The sequence below is a fragment of the Corvus cornix genome, chromosome 4, assembly GCF_000738735.6.
Source record: "Corvus cornix cornix isolate S_Up_H32 chromosome 4, ASM73873v5, whole genome shotgun sequence".
Taxonomy (NCBI): domain Eukaryota; kingdom Metazoa; phylum Chordata; class Aves; order Passeriformes; family Corvidae; genus Corvus; species Corvus cornix.
This window is the reverse complement of record NC_046334.1, coordinates 35,144,838-35,164,804: the sequence shown is the minus strand read 5'-3', so window position 1 is coordinate 35,164,804 and position 19,967 is coordinate 35,144,838. Positions and strand designations below refer to the sequence as shown.

General features: G+C 41.2%; 1 long non-coding RNA gene across 2 annotated transcripts; it reads right to left on the bottom strand.

Annotated features, from left to right (window-relative positions):
- Nucleotides 1–1,074: 1,074 nt before the first annotated feature.
- On the bottom strand, nucleotides 1,075–19,769 carry LOC104690543. 2 transcript variants are annotated; one of them, XR_002046012.3, is made up of 3 exons: nucleotides 7,125–19,769; nucleotides 6,045–6,125; nucleotides 1,075–5,840 (listed from the first exon to the last, which is right to left on the bottom strand). It is a non-coding gene; the product is annotated as an uncharacterized LOC104690543 (long non-coding RNA). The 2 variants fall into 2 exon arrangements; XR_005601865.1 differs by having other exon boundaries at nucleotides 1,075–6,125; nucleotides 7,125–7,314; nucleotides 19,233–19,763.
- Nucleotides 19,770–19,967: the final 198 nt, after the last annotated feature.

Below are 19,967 nucleotides of genomic sequence, written 5' to 3'. Positions count from 1 at the left end.
CCAGACTCTTGCAGGCCCCCTTTAGGTACTGGAAGGCTGCTTAAAGGTCTGTCTGGAGGCTTCTCTTCTCCAGGCTGAACAACGTCAACACTCTGAGCCTTTCTTCACAGGAGAGGTGCTCCAGCCCTCTGATCACCTCCTCAACTTAAAACTCAGTTTCTCAGGAGCTCTGTTCCCACAAAAATTAGCTCAGCATAATGAAGTTCTTCAGTGCTTCACCTGACCATCCACAAAGGTACAAAGTAAAACATGTTGTCTTCTTGCACTATCCCAGAGAAGCTATCCAGGCTATTTTTGTGCCATCTGGGCAATTTTAAAAAGAATATCAAAAGCCTAAGATGCTCTCTTTTCTCTCCATGAACATTAATTGTAAAGAAGTTGAGTTTATTTTTTTTTCCAAGATCATCTCTGCTGGACAAGCACAACTTAAAAATGTTTTCTCATACTACCAGCTTGCAGAACATGCTCAAGATTTCTGTACTATTCAAACAAGCAAAGACCGTCAAGTCATCAAGAGTCTTGCTGAAAAATTTTTTGAAGTTGGACTCTCATGTGCTGTATAAAGCAAGCCTCTGGTTACACAGTTGAGATCAGTGGAGAAGCAGTGCTTCATTACACAGGTCTGGGAACATCTTCCTTCTCTCCCTGACACCGTGCTCCCAAGCAGTGTGCTCTTTGTGAGTCTTCAAAGGACAGTGGCTGATTTCTATAGTCCTTCTCCTTTACAAGTCCTTGAGGAACCAAGCATTGTTCTTTCTCAATTGAATGGCTTCTTATTGATTGTACTTTAAAGAAGCAAATCTGTAGATGTGTGATTTCTTTGGGGCTTGTGCTTGGCAAGCTGTCTTTATCTTACTTAGTGAAGGCAAACATTAAACCAACATCACCTCGCAGTCTTACACTCCATGTGCATGACAACTCCTTCTTAACTTCTTCTTTAATTTTTACTTGTAATGATTAATGATAAAGCGAATTAAGGCAGACCTACTTCACATTATGTGCAATGTGCATATGATGAAATAGGAGACAATAACCCACAAAGATTCACTCATCACAAGTGCAGTGACTCAGCAACTTCCCAAGAACATGATGAAATCTAGCTAACAGATTTTAACAAAGCAAAATTACAGTCCAACATAAACTGCTGCAGATTATGCATGTAGGTTTGGATGCTTTTTCTTTGTGTCTAAGCACAACATCAGAGCAAAAGTAGGGAAAAGGACCTGTTTTCAGGTAAGAAAGAGAACTATCCCACGTCACAGCCCACAAGCCCAGATGGCTGCAACATGTTAGCGACCCAGAAAAAGCTCTTTATTCTGAGATTCTCTTTACAAAAAACTGTACATTTATGTCAAAGTGTAAATTTTTTTTATTCTGTCGTTTGGAACATTGAGACACAAACATAACAAGTTGTCCAAAGTTCCTGAGGAAGCCTGCAGTAAAGATGAAAACCTAGACTTTTTGACTTCCAGGTCTCTGATTCAGCCATGAGACCTTCCTTTGCCATGTAGAGTGGTGCTTTTCAGACCCAAGTCTACCAAAATTTGTGCTTATAGAACACATGTAATGTACAACAGAATTTTACATTGTCCTTTATTTTACTTATTTTATTTAGATAACACTGTGAGAAACAGCTATTGCCGAGGTGTGCAGCTCCACCACCAGATGCAAGCAGGCTGGACAGTTTCTCCAGTGACCAGGTAATAGTTATCTACACTTTTTTGCTTCCTCTCGAAGCCAGGCATTCAATTAACTCATCAGCTACCACTACTCAGCCATCAACTTTGTTCTTTTTTTTAAAGCTTTCATGAAAAAAAATATCAAAGGACTTGTGAAAAACATAGAAGAAGCCCCATCTAGGATAGCACTTAAAATTGATTTCCAATGAAATTATGGCTGGGCATGGCAAGAAGGATAGTAAGGGATTACATCTCTGTGACTGACTCATGTGCTTTGCTGTTCTTTGGAATCAAGAACATTGATTTTTTTATACTTGGGTTTGCTTCCAGCATCCTGGGATTCCCCAGGGCCCAGAAGGATACAATGCTTGACACACAGGGAAATTGCAAAAAGGTCAGTGTGCTCAGTACACATTGGTAGCATCTGTGCTGCTGCTATATTTGCCAAGATCCAAGCAAATTCAAAGAAGAAAATTATATTTGAAGAGCATTTTACCTGAAGTTTTTCAGCCTCCTGAGAAATACCCATAATTTCTAACTTTTATTTATGTATTTGTGCACAGACAGTCCACACAAGTTAAAACAGGCTGGCATCTGAGTTTTTCCACACTTAGTTTAGCAAGCTCACTCTGATTCTAAGTGCAAGCCTAGCTTTTTCCCTAAGTTAGTGACACCATCCAGATCCACATGTACAGACACCACAGGAACACAAACTAGCTCTGACACCCAACAGAGTCTGGCCAGCTCTGTGTAACCAGCTTGTCAGCAGCATTTACTGGCACTGGCAATGGCAAATTCCAGCTTGTACCCCAACACTAAGACTGATCTTTTCTCCAGCTCTGCAGTTAAGCCACAGAGCAAAAGGTGGCTCAGAAACCAAATTTCTTAAGTCAGTCTGAATCAAGTCATCACCTTAGCACTGACTGAACATATATCCCAATCTAACCTCCACCCTTTCACAGTGGGATATCCTAGCCCACCACAGACCTGACAGAAGAGCATCTCTGTTTCCCATGCAGACACTCTCCTTTGCCTTGGAGCTCTGTGAATTCAAGCCCCAACTCGAGCTCCAGCCTTTGCACCCCACTTATTTTCCCCAGACAGGGTTTTGCCCCATTTCTCTTCCAGGCCAGACAGAAATTACAAGTAGGTTTATGGTGGAGTTTGGATTACTTTGTAGGTTTGCATAAATCATGGTTTTTACTCAGTGTAGCTTCTCACCTTCATCCCAGACAAAGCTGTTCATAACCTAAAAACTGCTTTAAGATCAGCTTTTTGCCTGAACTCTGAAAAGCTTTCCCAGTAATCTGCTATGAACTCAAGCTTTGCCTTTTTTCTTTTATGTCTAGAGGTCAAATCCTACTTTACCCACCATGTTACCCAGTGATCCAAGCTCCCATCTCAGAGTTTATTTCCCAATGACACTGGCTCACACCAACTCTCAGCTTAGTTTAACAGGCCTGTCAATTGTTATATAACTTTATAAATTTACACAAACAACCTCTAATTCCATGCAAAACCTGTTTACTTCCAGAAGGCTGCATAACCTTAATTTGGAAGGAAATATACAGCCATGAGCATCAACCTTTCATATCTGCCTATCTTGCAGAAAACTGTGTCTTTCATTAAGGCAGAAGCAGTGCCAAGAGAACTTCAAACACGTTAAAATGCTCAGAGCTTGACAAGAATCAGAGATTTTATTTGAATTTCTATGAAAATTAACTTATTTTTCTTGCAGTAGAGATACAGTGATGTTTTAGAGATGAGACAAGTCTACTGTGCACATGTACTGTCTCATATTACTCTGGATGCCACATTTCCACTTACATTATAGCCTCAAAAGGCATTATTGACTAACTTAAAATAATAATCAGAAAGGTTTTATATGGCAAGAGTATTACGAGCTGATAACAAATTGCTATATTTTGTTTTCTTCTCTTCCTACATCTAACAAGACTAAATTATATCTAAGAGCAATTGGTAATAGCTAAAAAGGTAATCTGTTAGCAGCAGCAGTGAGCCACATAATCAAATGAGGGAAAGAGGTGATGCAGTCTCTGCCTGTCACTGGAAATGAGAGTTTGCATATGAACACTTAGAAACGTGCAGCCAAACTGAAAATATTTAAATTAGCATAATCATCTCTGGATTTAAAGTTACAGGTCACACTCACAGTAACAGCTCACCAGGCTACCAGAAACTAGCCTGACAGAGAAGTCCCTCTTCACCTGGAGCACAAGGTCACTCCAGAAGCACAGCAGGACACTATGGAAGAGACACACATTAAGGGCTACAGATGAACTCCAACACAATTTTCACACCTTTTTGAACATGGCAGTTCGGGAGATTTCAGCTGGGAGGCCATCCTGAAAGGCACACCCTGTCATGCATCTTCAGTGAGCTCCTCAGAGGAAAACGGAGGCTGGTCAGGGGCCAAGAGCAGAGAGCTCCAGTCACCCAGGTTATCACAGACTGTAAGTGATACCTGCAGTTTTACCAGAAGCTCTCAAAGCAGTGTGCAGGCAGGACCCAGCAGTCTGCAGTGCTCACAAAGCTGGTGGCTCATCTGTGGCAGGAACGTCACAGGGATCTGAAGGCAAATCACCCTCGGCTCTGCCAAGGGTTGTCCTGCTGTCTCTCTTGCTTAGTGAGGAAGTAAAACACTGCAAACAGAAGGACCCTCACAGAGAGAGCAGCAACTGAAGGGACCAGACTTTGGAGTCACTCAGGTGATGGGAAGTGACTGTGCTCTGCTACATTCACCTCTCCCTGGGAAAGTCATGGCTTTCAGATAAAACATAAAACATGAGCTAATTAGACCTTTATTTTATTTTCAAATCCAGATTACAGCTTTCGGCAGAGAAAAGCATCAGTGACTCTAAACCCCAGCAGCTCATGCAGGCAAGAAGTTTTGTGCCTGTCCTGCCTGCCTTGGGGCCAACAGCTGCTTGACTCAGAATTGTTCTGTGTGATAAGCAGTGTCTCAAGTGCACAGCTAAGGCAATAGTCTGCTGGTTTGCAGACTGTGAGCTTGCATACAGGTAGTAAAGGCTATAGTGGGTTTATTTCCTTTAGGGAGATATTTTTTAACTTGACAAACTGTAGAGGTAGTAGCTCACTGTGGAGTAAAAAAGTTATGCAAGGTGTTTGTTGCTAAAACTGCTGGACTTTCCTTCTTAAGAACTGCATAAATATTGAAGCAATTTAGAAAGATTCCTAATTGCATCAAACAACTCTGTGGTTCAGATTTATGTTCACAGCATAATTTTATTCAGAGATAATTATACAAGACATGTATGTTCCCAGGAAGTTTTTTTGTGATGCTGTCTGTTTTATTTAAACAATAATTGCCATGCAAAATTGACTTGGTAAGCTGGGGTTTCCACAAAAAACTTCAGCTTCTTTGACAATAAGCAGAAAATAGACAAGAATGAGGGAATAATAAGTATTGAAACAGCTGCATATGCTGATAATGAAAAAATTGATCTGTCAATGAGCCTACAGTCCACCATTTCTGTAAAAGCAGACAATAGCAAATGACGTTAGCGGGCCCCCACTGAAAGGTGCCAGCTGCAAATAGGCTGTCTGGATGTCTGGAAGGAAGGGGTTTCAAGAGGGTTACAGCTTGCACAGTGAAATACAAGACAAAGCAGTACCATGATTTGCTGCAAATATAATGATTTAGCAGCAGGCACAGATCACATCATGCAATGGTGGAAAGAGCAAATGTACCAAGCTGCTGAACTCTGTGTCCAGAGGGTCTACATATGCTGCCTTGCACACACACACACATGCTGCAGAGAAAAGGGTCCAGTGAGCATGACCAATGCCAGTGCAAATGAAGACAGTGCTACTGAATTGCTCTGTGTTTTCTGCCAGTATACATCTGGTAGTAATGGAGGATAAATATGCCTTTTCAATTATTTTAAAACATTTAATTTAAAGCAAACATTGATTAATTTATGCTGAACTGCATACATCACTGGTTGGGAATGTCATTGGCTGACAAAAGGAAACCTAGCCCAGGGTCCAGAAAAAAATAATTTCTTGGTCATCTCATAAAACATTATTGTAAAAAAATTGTGTACTAAAATACCCATGGTGTTGCAGATGAGATCTTGCCCATCTTGAAGCTATTTTCAGTATGACAGTGTTGGAGATCTGCAGGATCAATAAAACATTGATTTTGTATCTTTTGTCAGGCTTGGCAGAGAAAAACTGTCCTTCCATTGGAATGTTTTCACGGATTACAATTAAGGAAACCTTCAAAACACAACAGCTGATCATGGAAGAAGCCACAGAGACAAGGGCAAGTAAAAACTATCCACTCAGGGGAAAAAAAAATTATTCTTAAAGTAGTTTTACCTGTATTGTGAATTTTTGATGTTTTGAATATGCTATGAGTCAAGTGACGTTTTCCTTCAGAAGACAATAAAATTTCAAGGGCTGTGAAAGGGAAATCACATGGTTACTAAGATGATTTGGATCTGATCTATTATTTGCCTGTCATTTCTCTTGGGAATATAATATAATAAAATTCCATTAAATGTGAGGGACATGGAAAATGCCCACAAAGAGAAATGCTTGTCTCCCCAGAATGTATAAATACCAGGGTGAATCTTTATATCACTCTCTTTCATCTTCAAGATTAGCAAGACTAGGGTGTGAACTTTTAGCAGTTTTACAGTTTCTACACTAAAATATGTGAAACACTAGAATAAACATAAATATGTTAGCAGGACACCATGAACCAGGAAGATCTGGGTAACCACACTCTCATATTCAAAAATGCTGTCTCCAACACAGTATTTCCACCAGTATCTTTCAGCCCCAGTGAAACCTGGCCTGTATCTAAGATGCAAGTATGAGAAATGTATTTACCCAGACTATAGAGAATTTTAAATGGTGTGAGCTTGTTGGTTCTTGTAATCCCCATAATTAGTTTACTGATTAACTTTTTTTACGAATAATTGTGCACATTGTGACACAACCATTATGGCAAAAAAAAAAAAAAAACCAAAGGAAACTAAGAAAACCTCTTTAGAGTGTAAAAAACCCCAGATATTCTAAAGTCTAGGAAGTATTCTGGCAACAGTCTTAGTTTTCTTCCCATCTTTAATTTTTGTTCTAACATCAACTTAACTAATGTTATCAAGCCACTGACTTACTTTTTTTCCAGAACAAAACACATTCCCAATCCTACAGTCACTGTGGACCACTTTTTAATTAACAGAAAGGACTTCAGAGGAGTTTTCTAGGTCTGCAGTATATTCTCCTTCACTAGAATATTGGCAAGAGACATCCATGCAATAACCAAAGCAACACCTAATTTTTTTTCCATTACTGAACAGGAATCTGTCTCAAGACTGTTCAGGCAGCTGTTACAGACCACATCGACACATACTCTCCTTTCCTCTGTCAAAGAAATATTCTGAAAATACTTACTGGCCTTCAGCCTGTTGTCAGAAAGTCCATGGAATGTTACGGTGTGAGGATCAAAGTGGTCAGTAGTATCCAAGTCAAGGCACTGGAGATCTCAGCAGTTCCAGCTGTGGTAGCAATGGACCATGGACATTCTCACCAATCTCAGTCAGCTCAGGCAGACAAGGGATTTGTCTACACTGACCAACACCAGCTTGAGTACCAAAAAGCAAGATAACAGCACAAATTTAACACAGGTTAGCTTTCTCTCCACCTAATGGGCCCATACAAAAAGCCACACATCTTTAACCCCTCACTAATGTGTGGTTATTTTTGTTATTTGTAAGTAGTCAAATTCATTTTTATCATACTGGTAAATTCATAATTGTTAATGCCTGAAGACTTTGACCTATACAGATTATTATTACAAAGTTCTCCGGGCTGTTTTGGTGCAAAGCATACAGTGCAGGTGAGAAGAGCAGGACAGAATGAGCACTGAGTGTCTGAAGTGCCGAGCTCCATTGCTCAGAAGGTGCTGAGCAGAATCATGCATCTGCCCAAGAGAAGGGAGCAAATGCAACATGACAGATCAGTGCAGTTTTCCTGAGATACTTCAGTGTTTCCTGATTACAGATGTTGGAGACTGTCCCAGGCAAGTAGAAGTGCTGCCCATTTCTCCCCCATTCCCTCAGACTGATTATTTGGTTCATTTCAGAGCAGAGTTATTTCCAACACTGACAAGTTGCTGTATTAAAGTATTAATTCTGAAGCCTAAGACATCAGTCTATGTGCCATCCTCAACCAGTGAGTCAAGTCAATTGTGACTTGAGAGAATGAAGGCCCAAAGTCAAGTAGAACAGCATGGAGAGGAGCAAGATGCAATGTTTGCCCAGGGCTTTTAAAATGTATAATGACTCTACTGCCTGAAGTTCCTTACCAGCACAGTATTCCAGCTTGATATTAGTGGTCAGTGTGTTAGTTGCTGGTGTTTGGATTAAGTCAACTCCAGCTTCTCTTTTAGGACACTTGTTTTACCTGTTTTTTCCTATATTTTCAACAGCAGTATTTTAGGACACTATGAAAAATTGTAAGAGGAATTGTATGAAGAGATCAAAACAAAATTCTCTTGCCAACTGACACTTTTTGAAACCTGCATTTATTGATTCATGGAAATTATGTGTCTAAGTTTACTCAGACACCAAAAAACAAAAGTAACAATCTTACCTTCAGTAACTATCAAGAATTGCACAATAACTCTAAATAATAATACTTCGCACAGTACATGCAAACAACAGAACATCCAGCAAAGATCTCCTGAAAGTATCCCTGTAACCTTATTATGACTATACAAACTCCCCTGCTGGAGGTGTGTAAGCTGTATCTCAGAGCAAAGAATTTAAGCAATTTGCTGAAGGATACACCACGCCCTTCTGGGAGCCCAGGAGTTCAGGGCATCCAGCCCCCTGGACACGTAACTTAAGACTTAATTGGCTATCTGTGTGGCCAAAGTGCACAATGATTTTGTTTCCTTTTTAATAAGTTTATTTATACTCATCAACAAACAGTTGAAGAAGAAACATTGGGTGCTCAGCAGTGTCACTTCCTTATCAGCCGTGAGGTCTGTAACATCAAAGAACACGGCTGCATAAACCCAGTGCCTTCATATTCTTTTTATAGAACTCTGAGATCCTGAAATATAAAAGAGTAGATCCAAAATGATGAATTCTATATTTTCCATGTAAAATCTGAAAGAAGCCTGCAGCCATCCAGCAGCACCTCTACATAACTCCACACAGGACCTAAGAAAGTCTGATGCATTAGCCTTACATTCCATAAAGAAGTGTTGACAAAGTTAAATCTCTTTCACAGCACAGAAGGTGCTTCAAAAGAAAATGTAGTTTTGAAAATGTCTCCATAAACTATTTACAAATCAAACAAATAATAGGAAACCCCCACTCAGATAAACTGAGTTTGCTTTATCTTTATGAGAATGAATGGCATTTGAGTGAATAACCATTTCATTTATATTTTAAGAGTCTCAGTGGACTTTAAAATCAACAGATTTTACAGCTAATTCATTTTACCACCCATTTATATTTTCCAAATAAAATAAGAACGCTGTTGATTTCTAATACATCTTCATTTCCTATCTTTTTTAAATAGGTATGATATCAAATAATTCTCTCACTTTTTATGCTTAAATATTGTTTTATTTTATAAGCCATGTTGTACACATGTTAAGTTACTTTACAGACCAGGATATTTTACAGCAGTTTCATAAATTAGTCTTCTAAAGTGATTAAGCTGTTCTCTGGACTCCAGAAATAAACTCCTCAAACAAAATGATGAATTCTTCATCAAACAATAAACACTCACAGTGGAAGCACTTTATTTCTCCAGAGCTGCAAATACTTTCAACAACTACATGTCATCAGTACATGAACTATATATATATATCATGCAAAGAAAAACCAATTACCCACATATCAAGTGCAGTGAAGAGAAAGCCACGTGATCCTGTTGCTGTTTCAATTATCTTGAATTACCTATGTCCTTGAAATGCACAGCCACATCTCCCACCAAATACCTGGTGTGTATACATTGAATATATTTGCCTGACTGGACCTGTGAGGTAGCTGGACACACCTCACACCAGCTGGGTTTACCTAAGATGACTCCTGGCTTCTAAGTGCATGAGGAATGGCAGAAAGAGCATCTCAGGGTGAACTGTCCCTGCCATGGCACTGGTCCCCTCCAGAGCATCTCCCTAGTGAGCAAGAACTGACACCATCCTCCTGTTCAGAGTGGAGGCACAACTCATTGCTATTCAGCAAGTGCTAAAGGTGATGGGTATTTGGCACAACTGAAAGTAAGAGACAGAAAATTCTACAGAACACATAAGAAACACCAAATACACCCTGTTTGTTCTGCCAGTTGCACCCTTTCCTGAACATGCTCAATGTATTCACAGCAGCCATTCACCTTCAGAACAGGAAGGGTTACTGGTGGAAGGCTGGGCAGATGGATACTCTGCTTTGTTCTTCCTGTTTTCCAAATATGTTTAGTGCGGCTGTGTATTCTGAAAAGTCCATAGATAGCTTTCTGCAAACAAGAATTATCCTATTTAACTCCACAAAAATTAGTATTTTGGCAATCTATGAGTCTTAGAATTTCTTGCAATTTTATTTATTCTAGTAGATGATACCATTTTCTCCCTTCTAGGCAATCTATCTCTTAAGATTTCTCCTAGAGTGTCTCATTAATGCAGGCTTGGGAACAATGAAAGTCGGCAGTAAAATCAACCTGTGTTGTGAACAAAAGGAAAGTTTTATAATGTAGAAATATCTGAGTCCTGTGAAAAGGAAGAAGTAATTTTAATGAGCTCTTAAAACCTACCAGAAGAAAAAAGGAGGTATGCATGCAAAAAAATAACATGTTCTCAATAGGGTAGACAGTAGCTGCTCTTTCAGGATATGAAATGCAGGGTAGATGGAAGAGACTTTTCCAAGTACTGCCACATACACTATGATGATGTGACAGGAGAAGCTAAACCAGAATATTTTTGGTTCCCTCTAGGATTCAGCCATGACTGAAATCGTCCTTCTTTTGTTCAAGAAATACTTTAATTTAATATGCAGAGATGTATTGTAGCCAGAGGAAAAAAAATAAGCCAACTCACACGATTTGGTTGACTGCAAGAAAGAGACATGGCATTCACAGGAGGGTAGAGCAACAGCACAGTAACTTATCCCATTCTGTCCCACCCATCTCTCAGCCTAAGGACAAGCAGTTCTAGTTCAGTGCTGGAGCAGAAAATTAGAACTTATTTCATTGGCAGTCACCCAAAATATCCTTCTTTCTTGTCTTCTGATCATGAAGAGCTCAAGCAGTTCCTGTGCCCTCTCCCTCTAAAACTACCCCTGTTTATGCCCAGTGCAAAGATTCTTCTGCTAAGCCCAGAGCCCGACCCCACCAGTCCCATCTCTGGTGCAGTACCTTCTGCAGCTCATCCCATTTCAGTCCTAGATAAGTGATATCCTGTGCCTGGGGCTCTAAAACCTTGCCGTCTTAAACTGCCATCTATTATAGTGTAGGAGACAATCCTCCATAAAGCTAAATTACCTAAAATGCAAGTATTACACATAATCACAGTAAGCCTATGAATGTGCCAAATCTCCTCCCTTCTAATATATGGTGGGAATAAATTACTTTTTCAACAAGGTAAAACTGAAATATTATTAACATCCAGACAATGTGCTGCTACCAATTACATTTTTTCTTTTGATATCTGGAAGTAACACCAACTCTATTCAAGGTCTTTCTGTGAGGAGAGGAACCACAAAATGACAATTTTAATGGAGAGTAGATAACAATTTTGGTCTTTTCTCCTATCAAAGAGAAAGTTACATAATTTCCTCCATAATAGAAAGGTCTTCTACCAAGAAATATCATTTCTTTTAAAAACTACTACATAGAGGAAAGGCAGCACTAATGAGACTTTGATTGCATCTCTGCTATTGCTATTACACGATAATCTTTAAAATTACTCTCCTGTTGTATCTTGCTTTTTAATCTAGTCTTAAAACGAAAACTGAAGCAGATACTTAATATACTTCATTTGCAAAGCTGTTTCCACTGAAGTCATTCTGGAAAAACTTCTGCTTCCTAATGGGGAGCTATCATGGTTGCTACGCTTGTTGTCACTATGCATAGCTGCATTGCTGGCACACCTAACCTAGCTCCTTCTGCAGGGAGCCATATCCAGTGACACAACCTCAGACGTCTGGGAGTGAGTCTGACCAAGCACTGTGTCCTGCTCAGCACAGCTGAAGTTGCTGTTGGGTTTATTTGCTGGGACTGAACACATGTTAACAAGTGTTGTGTCATGCAATACATATGGCTGTACCCGAGCTGGTGAAGCCTGTATTGTGTTAAGGGGTACAGACCCCTGTATGGACAGCTTTGGCTGTGAATCAGTGCATGGCAGTTCACTAAAAAGGGACACAGCTTCCAGTCCTTGCAAACCAATGCAAGATGACTTATGAATTCCTTCAACTCTTTTATGAAGCAAATTTTGCTTTACTGTTTTGCATTTTCCTGTCTTTCAGGGTTTCCTTTCCCTGTCTTTCAGAGGAGATAATGTCTTGTAGAACAACTAAAGCAAAACTCATCCACAAAGAAGTTATAGGAAGGGTATAGGAAGAAAGTACAGAAAGAGCATGACATGAAATGATAATTACAGATCATTAGAGATATCAGCTCTGATGCCTTTGAGGCAAGATGCTCCCAGAATCACAGTGTATGTCTGACCACATTACAAGAACCTCTTTTCACTACTCAGCTACACAAATGCACAAGGCAAGAAAAGCAGGAGTTCCGCAAACCAAGCAGAGCCTTTAACTTTTACTAAACCCAGTATTTCCAGATGCCAGCAGTCTATCAGCAACTTAGAGATAAGAGGACAAAATAGGACCAAGTAGCCCCAAAGCCTATTCCACAGCATCACCTGCAAGCAGAGATTGGCAACACTGACACACGCACAACTCTAGCACAGCTGGTCTACTACACTTGGCCTACCCAAATGCTTGCTTCTTTCTTCCCTCCAGATGAAAACCTGGTGACCTTGAGGGTAGAGATGCACACTCAACTAGAAATCAGACTCACACGTGCGAAATCTCTGAGCCATCAAAGAAGCTGTGCACCCCCTGACTGCCCACTCCCACTCCTGCTTTCTGATCATGCAGAGAACAGTGAGACCACGGGACCACCCAGCCAACTTCTCTAGTTGTGGGACACCACCCAAAAAGTAGTGGGAGGGGATGATGAGATCTGATAACTTTTGATGGTGAAAATGTTGACTGACTGAGAGTGAAAAGCACTTGTTTACTATATATTTGATCCCCTTCCATGTAACTCTGTGCATTTCAGGTGCGTGTTTCCTCTGTACAACAGGGGAAACACACTCTGTGTGTTTCAGAGTAGAGGTGGCCTTTTCTGTACATAAAATTTGGAGACATCCCCACCCCAATTTTAACGACGAAAAGCATTACTAAGTACTTTCCAGTAGATGGCAGGGTTACGTTGTGGCAACGCTGAAACTCTGAAGCTGAAAGGGCTCCTGTATAAAGGTTCAAGTACTGGTTAGGTAAATTTAATTAGCACAATGAACTAATATGTGAAAAGACATAAATACACGTTGGATTAACTGATAGAATGTGATGGTGGAACTGTAAAAGTTATGTTTTAATGTAGTGAAAGCTTAAAGCTCAACATGGCATTAAAAATGAACTTTGTTAAAAATGAGCTTCATTGAGACAACCATTTATACCACAGAACTGACATGGCAAAAACCACAGTATTTAATATGAGAACCCACTGAAGTTACCAGCCTAGAATACAGTCAGGAGAAAAGCAAAAAGCCCTTGCAAATGTTACTGAAAATGATCAGCAAAAGTGGATTTCAGGACCAAAATCAATTCAGCCGGACAGTGTAGTGTTTGCCTTTTTCCAGGGACTGTGCAAAAATGAGCACCCCTTAAAGGGAATTCAGTACTGTTGTCAATTTGAGAAATCATGACCTCAGCAGGGCAGGGAACAGCTTCACAGGGTGGTAGCCCCCTCAGAAACAGCCAGGAGAAAAGCCTGATGCAGCCTGAGAATTTCAGGAATGGTTTTTTACTTGTCAGGAACCAAACCACTCAGCCCAGGATGACTGGCTGCAAATGCATGAGGTTTCAGTTTCTTAAACCTACAATTCTCTGAATTTACTTTTCTAGACAGGGCTGTAAGATGTGCCCCACTGAATTTCAAACACAGTGACTCTAGTGAGTGACTTCCCCTGTAAATGTCCCAAGTTTATATGGTTTTATCCTCTTTGAAGGATAGATGATTTACATGGGGTAGATATAAATGTGGTCACTTTGTTTGTGCCAACACTGGTCTGAGAACATTTGTGGACAACTGCTAATGTCAAACTTCTGTACACTGCAGGTAAAATGAAATGGCTGCAGGCAAAAATACCACCCTACTTTTTATATGGTTTTCTTTAGCAGAAAATATTCAGATATCAGACACTCAATACTTTTACTTCCCATTCCGTGTATGCTTGACAGTTTTGGCTTGACTCACTGAAATTACTCAAGTAATTAATTTCACTATTCTACTGTGGAATTATAAGATTAGTTGAAATACTCTATTTATTCATGAGAAGAGGTTACATGCTTTCTTTTGTGAATATCTAATAGGAAAATGCAGGGGCTGATGACACATGGTTTCTGAAAGTAAAAGGGCCCAGCCTGGCACACCATCTCTGTCAGGACATACTCTGCATTTATTGCACCAGTGCCCCTCAGCAGTGCTACTCAACTGCAGACCATACCAAAAAGCAAAATTCTCATTCCTAATGATAAACAGTCTCTTCAAAGACACATTTCCTATTATTTCCTGCAATAATACACTCAACTTCCTCTGGTAAGTGTATATCATCTCTAAAGAACTTAGCTACATCACTGAAAACAGTTTTGGGGTTTGTTTTTATTTTATAAAGTCCTTAATAGTTTGTTGTCTTTTTTTGTTTGTTTTCACATATTAATGCATGCTTATATTATATTCTTTTAAAGTTTCATCTTATAATCACCTTATTGATGATTCACATCTATTGATTCACCTTGTTTCTGAAAGCATTTGTGTCGTAAAAAAACAAAACCAAAAAGAAATAAAACCAGTATTGACTGATCTCTAAAATCCTATTGTATTTTTGCAGTTGGAAAAAACACACAAAGCTTGGCACATTCCTAAAACTCTGACTCTGGTGAGAGTGCAACATAAATGGTAATATTAACATAATCATCTTGATCTTTTCCCCCAAGAATAACATAACTCTAACTGTTCCAAGATCACATGTCCTTTCTCCCCCTTTTCAGCCTCATGAATAATTTGTCTCATCTTTCTTACTGACATAAACACTGAATCTTGCTGAAGGTCATGCAACATGCCCAGTATCTTTTCATTCAGTTGCAATTCAGCACTGTATTCTGTGCCTTATATTATTTTACACTCATGACATGCAGTTGTAGTTTGTTTGCACGGTGGTGTAATGCCTGATAGTTCATGCAGCGAATGGTAAACACTGATGTTTCAAAAGCTAATTAGTGGTGAAGATTTGTTTTTTATTACCCTCAGTTTATTCAGCTGGAAAGCCACGGGCCAGGCGAGGTCAGCAAAGGCGATTAGAGAAATGATCATTGTTTCTTACTACAGAAAGTTGAAAGAAATAAGATTATTTGGGAAGAAAAGAATTAAAGAGTCTGAGACATCTGACATTATTAAGGTAACAGTTCTTTGGCTCATCCAGCATCCCCACTAATCCATTTGTCATCCAATATATCTGTCTAAAGACAAAAGCCTTCTCAGGCTTTGACAAAGAACTGAAATTCTTCTGTGCCTGCCTCAGCAACTTCATTTCCAGCCTTGAGCTTCATCTCATCAGTGTTCTCTGAAGCAATACTCTGTCTCCAGTTTTCAGTAGCTAGAAGGAAATGTACAGGAAATCATGGGGCAGGGAAGTGGTACAGGATGCAGAAAAAGAAAGGAACCAAAACTGTTTTATCTATCTGAAATGTTCTCAGTTAGCCTCAGCTTACACATGGAAAGTTTTGTGCTGGGGGGAGGGATGGGGACAGAGAGGCTCTCACCAGACCTTCTTTTATCTCTTCATGTCCTAAAGAATTTGGTAGCTTTTTAACAGCGATGCCAAACCCTCTGAATCCTGTTTTCTCTAACATCATTGTGGAATATTCCCTTCAGATCACAAGAGGTGTGGATTTCACCCTTTCCTCAGCTGCCAACAATTTATGCAGACATATCTGCCCTTGCCTTAGCACATCAGCACATCTAGACTTTCTGCAGCACACATCGCTGATGAGCCTGAGCAACACTTTCAACACAGCTACAAGTGCATGTAGAAACTGTCCACACACATGCTGTAGGACAAGGAGAGACCTTTCCATCAAGAGAATATACTGCTAAGAGAACATCAAAAAGGAAATTAAACCACAATAAGCTGTTAATTTCAAGAAGAATCATATATGCACTTACATAAGATAATGCTATAGTGACCACATAATCAGTGGGTTTGTTTCATTTACAGACTGTCTATGACACAGTTCAGGAAGGAATTTCCCCCAGAAATGAGTGACAAAAGTGGATCACTGCAGAAAAAGTCATACTCAAACAAGCTGAGAATTTTTCCTCCTCTGGGACGAGCAAAGGGGGGAGTCACAGTAAACGTATAAAAACAAGTTACTTTTGTAAGTCCATGTCTTAAAAAATAAAGCATAAGGAGGAATAAAATGTAATTGGTCATTCCTGTCCACTTGTAGAGGATAAAAAAGGAACTACCAACAAAACTGGAAAGTAACAAATCCAGAAATGCAGAAGAGAAACAGTTAGAACTACATGATATTAAGAGGTACAAATAAAAACCTCCAAAAGTTCATGAGCTTCATGCCTAATATTTTTTAATTTATTTTGAGTTATTTCAAAAGGTAGGGAGGAGAAACAAGAACAAAACACAAGCCACAATTCTCTGGGACACATCACAGTAAGATATTTCTGAAAGGACTGATACAAAGCATGGTACCAGAAGAAGTGTGTCCTTGCTGCAAGAATGTATGCTGGTTAAAATCAATTAATAAATCAAGTGCTTTGAGCTAACACTCCAGCTGTCTCATTCAAGGTAGGAACACCTATCCCCTCCCGTAACGCCTCCTCCCACACCAGTCTGGCACATTTGGTGTAGGCCAGGAGCTCCCAGGACCATGCAATTTCTCCAACTCCATCCCAACCAAGATCACTTGCAAGCCTTTCAGTTGTCCACATCTTTCCCAAAAAATGGGGTGTTACTCAACAAAGAAAGCAGTGAGGGTCTAGCCTGGAATTGCAGTCTTTCAGATGAGAATAATGTGATTACAGATTACAGTGACTAAAGTTACAATCTCGAGTAACATATAACTAAAATTAAAACACAGTTTATATTTCAGAAAACAATTTAGTTGATTTAAAGTAGCACGCTGAAGATATGTATCCTAATAAAGTCAGTATTTTCTCATCAGTATTCATGCAAGATCTAATTATACTTGGGTCTAGAAATTTTTTAAAAAAAACAAAAGAGTAATATCACCATACTGAAACAAGATATTTCTCATAATCAAAATTTCCTTTCTACTTTATGAGAAATATGGCAAGCTAATTTTTAATGGAATATCCCCTCATGTATCTATGTTGACTGGCATATGAATACAGCTGGTTTGCTCAATACTATTTAAAAATTTCCCTTTTTTCTTTAGTTTCTCTGCTGTTACCTTACATTGTGTGGCACACAAGTTTGTCTCAGCCATTCCTGTATGTCGCTCCGCCTAGTGTATGGAGGGACTGTAACCACACAAAATGTACAGTTTAATCTTATCTTAGATTTTTAACTGCATGATTACAAGGCTTCCCTCATTATGCTGTTCAGATAAAACTATTAGCTATACCAAAGTTCTGTTTGCTCTAAGGTAAAAGGCTGCCTTTTATCAAACAACCTTATAGTTTTACAGGAGTAGAACTCGGACACTGTAGCACTAAGTTTTAAATGTCAGCAGGTTTATCTACAGCAGGTATTATCTAAAAAAAACCCCAACACTGCCAATTTTATCATTCATGCACTTGCATGTATCTATAATAACATCATATAATAATTTAATCTCAGGTAAATTAGGGAGCTTTTTATAGCTTAACTAGAGCTAGGGTACACATCCAGAAGATCTGTGTTATAGCTCCTGCTCAAATCAGCGTGCCAGTCATCTGCGTGCAGCTGGTGCAAGCACTGTTGGAAGGTGGGATGGAAAAATGACTCACAAAGTCCACACAGTCACTTGACAGGTGATAGTGATCTCCCACGAAAGGGCATGGAGCAAGTAATGTGGTGGCTGGCTCCAGCAACACAGGCTTATGTTCACCGAAACCTGAGGAGCCTGAAAGAGTAGCCCCTTTTGGAAGGAAAGATGTGTGACTTTTCCAAATACAAAAATTCAGCCTCATATCACACACAGATCTGACAGGCATCCAGAGAGTGGCAAAGTGCTACCTGACTTAAAGGAGTTTGTAAGACTTGGGACTCACCTGTCGAACTACTCCATCATTAACTGATAAATAAATGTCATTCAATTATGTTCAAAACCAGTACTTCAAGATAGGAAGAAGGAAAAACAAGTGCATAATTACTGGGGTCAAATTAGCACAAATCACAGGTCAGTGGCCAACAAGGACCTATGACTTAAACAGCTCCTCCCACCAAGTAAATGCTTTGCTGGAAGAGTAAGAGGCATACTATTCCCTCAGCTGGCAAGGTTGACAACACCAGATGCATCTTCCCCAGTGTCTTCAATTTTCTCCATTCTGGAGACACTGAACAGAAGAACCCCTGGCTGTCAACAGCTCTCACCAGTGACTGCACCACTCCCAAGCACTGGATGCACCCATCTTCAACCCCTGCACTCTATACACACCCCTTGACATAACTAGCCCAGCTCCTTGGAGTGGGTCTGCCTCTCTCTTTCTGAATCCTTTGTTGCTATTCCTCTTCAGTTTTCCCTGTGCAAGCTAGAGACCTGCTTTGATGTACACCACAGTACACTTCACATACACCTCTCCCCGCAATGAGATGCAGTCCTAAACCCAAGATTTTCTGGCAGTTTCAGCAAATGCTTTCTCATATGATTACTCCTCCATGAGCAGAGGAGCTTGAGCTGCTACTCCCTGGAAGCAATCAGAAGAGGACATCAAAACCAAGGTGCAAACCTGGCTATAAAAGTACTACAAATACCTGGAAATCTACACTTCCATGGTTTAACCCACTGGCCTTGACACTCAGCTGAAGATCACCCTGCATCCCTCTTCGGATGCTACAAGGTCAGGGAGAAGGCATGGAAGAGTGGCACAGGACAGCATCGGCACACACCAGGTCGCTGCCAGATTCCTGCCCGCAGCTGTCCACATACATCCTAATCCATTTTGGGGCAGCTGCACAGCCTGCACAGACAGCACCAACCACATTCAAGCAGTTTTGCTCAAGCTAAAAGACAGCTTTACCCTCTGCTGACAGAGCACTTCGACATCTGTAGTCAGTGTCAGCTTCCCACAGGCTGGAACCTCCTGAGACTGAGCTCAAACTGGAGTTGGGTGCTGCAATCCCGTTAGGAATAAAGCTCCTGGGGAAAGCACATGTGCCATTTCTCTGAAGCGCAGCATTCTGTTTCTCAAGATTATCTAGGCGTGCTGGGGTGTTACCCTTTTCCTGCAGCGCTTGCTCCCGCAAGCGTATCTGAGAAGGGATGCGATGACCGGCATGTGCATCCCGCCGGCCGAGGCTGCGCCGGACCGCCGGCCCCGCGCAGGCACAGGGGGCTCGCACGCCCCTGCACCCCGCCTTCCCCACAGCGGCCCCGCCGCCGTCCGCTCGCTCGCTTCAGGTACCGCCGCCTCGCCTGCGGCCGCCGCACGACCCCGGCCCCGTCTCAACCCCGCGGCCGAGGTCTCTGCCGCCCCCCGCGGGCCCCGGGGCCGCCCCCCGGCCCGGCCCCGAGCATGCTCAGTGCCGCCCTGACCTACTTTCCCCGCCGGAGCCGGCGGGTGGCGGAGCGGCGGGAGCGCACGGCACGGGCACGGGCACGGGCACGGGCACGGGCACGGGCACGGCACGGCACGGCACGGGCACGGCGGGGCACTGCGGCAGCGCCGCGCTCCGCCCGCCCCGGCCCCGGCCCCGGCCCCGGCCGCGGGCCCGGCCCCGGCCCCGGCCCCGGCATGGTGCTGCGCGGGGCGCGC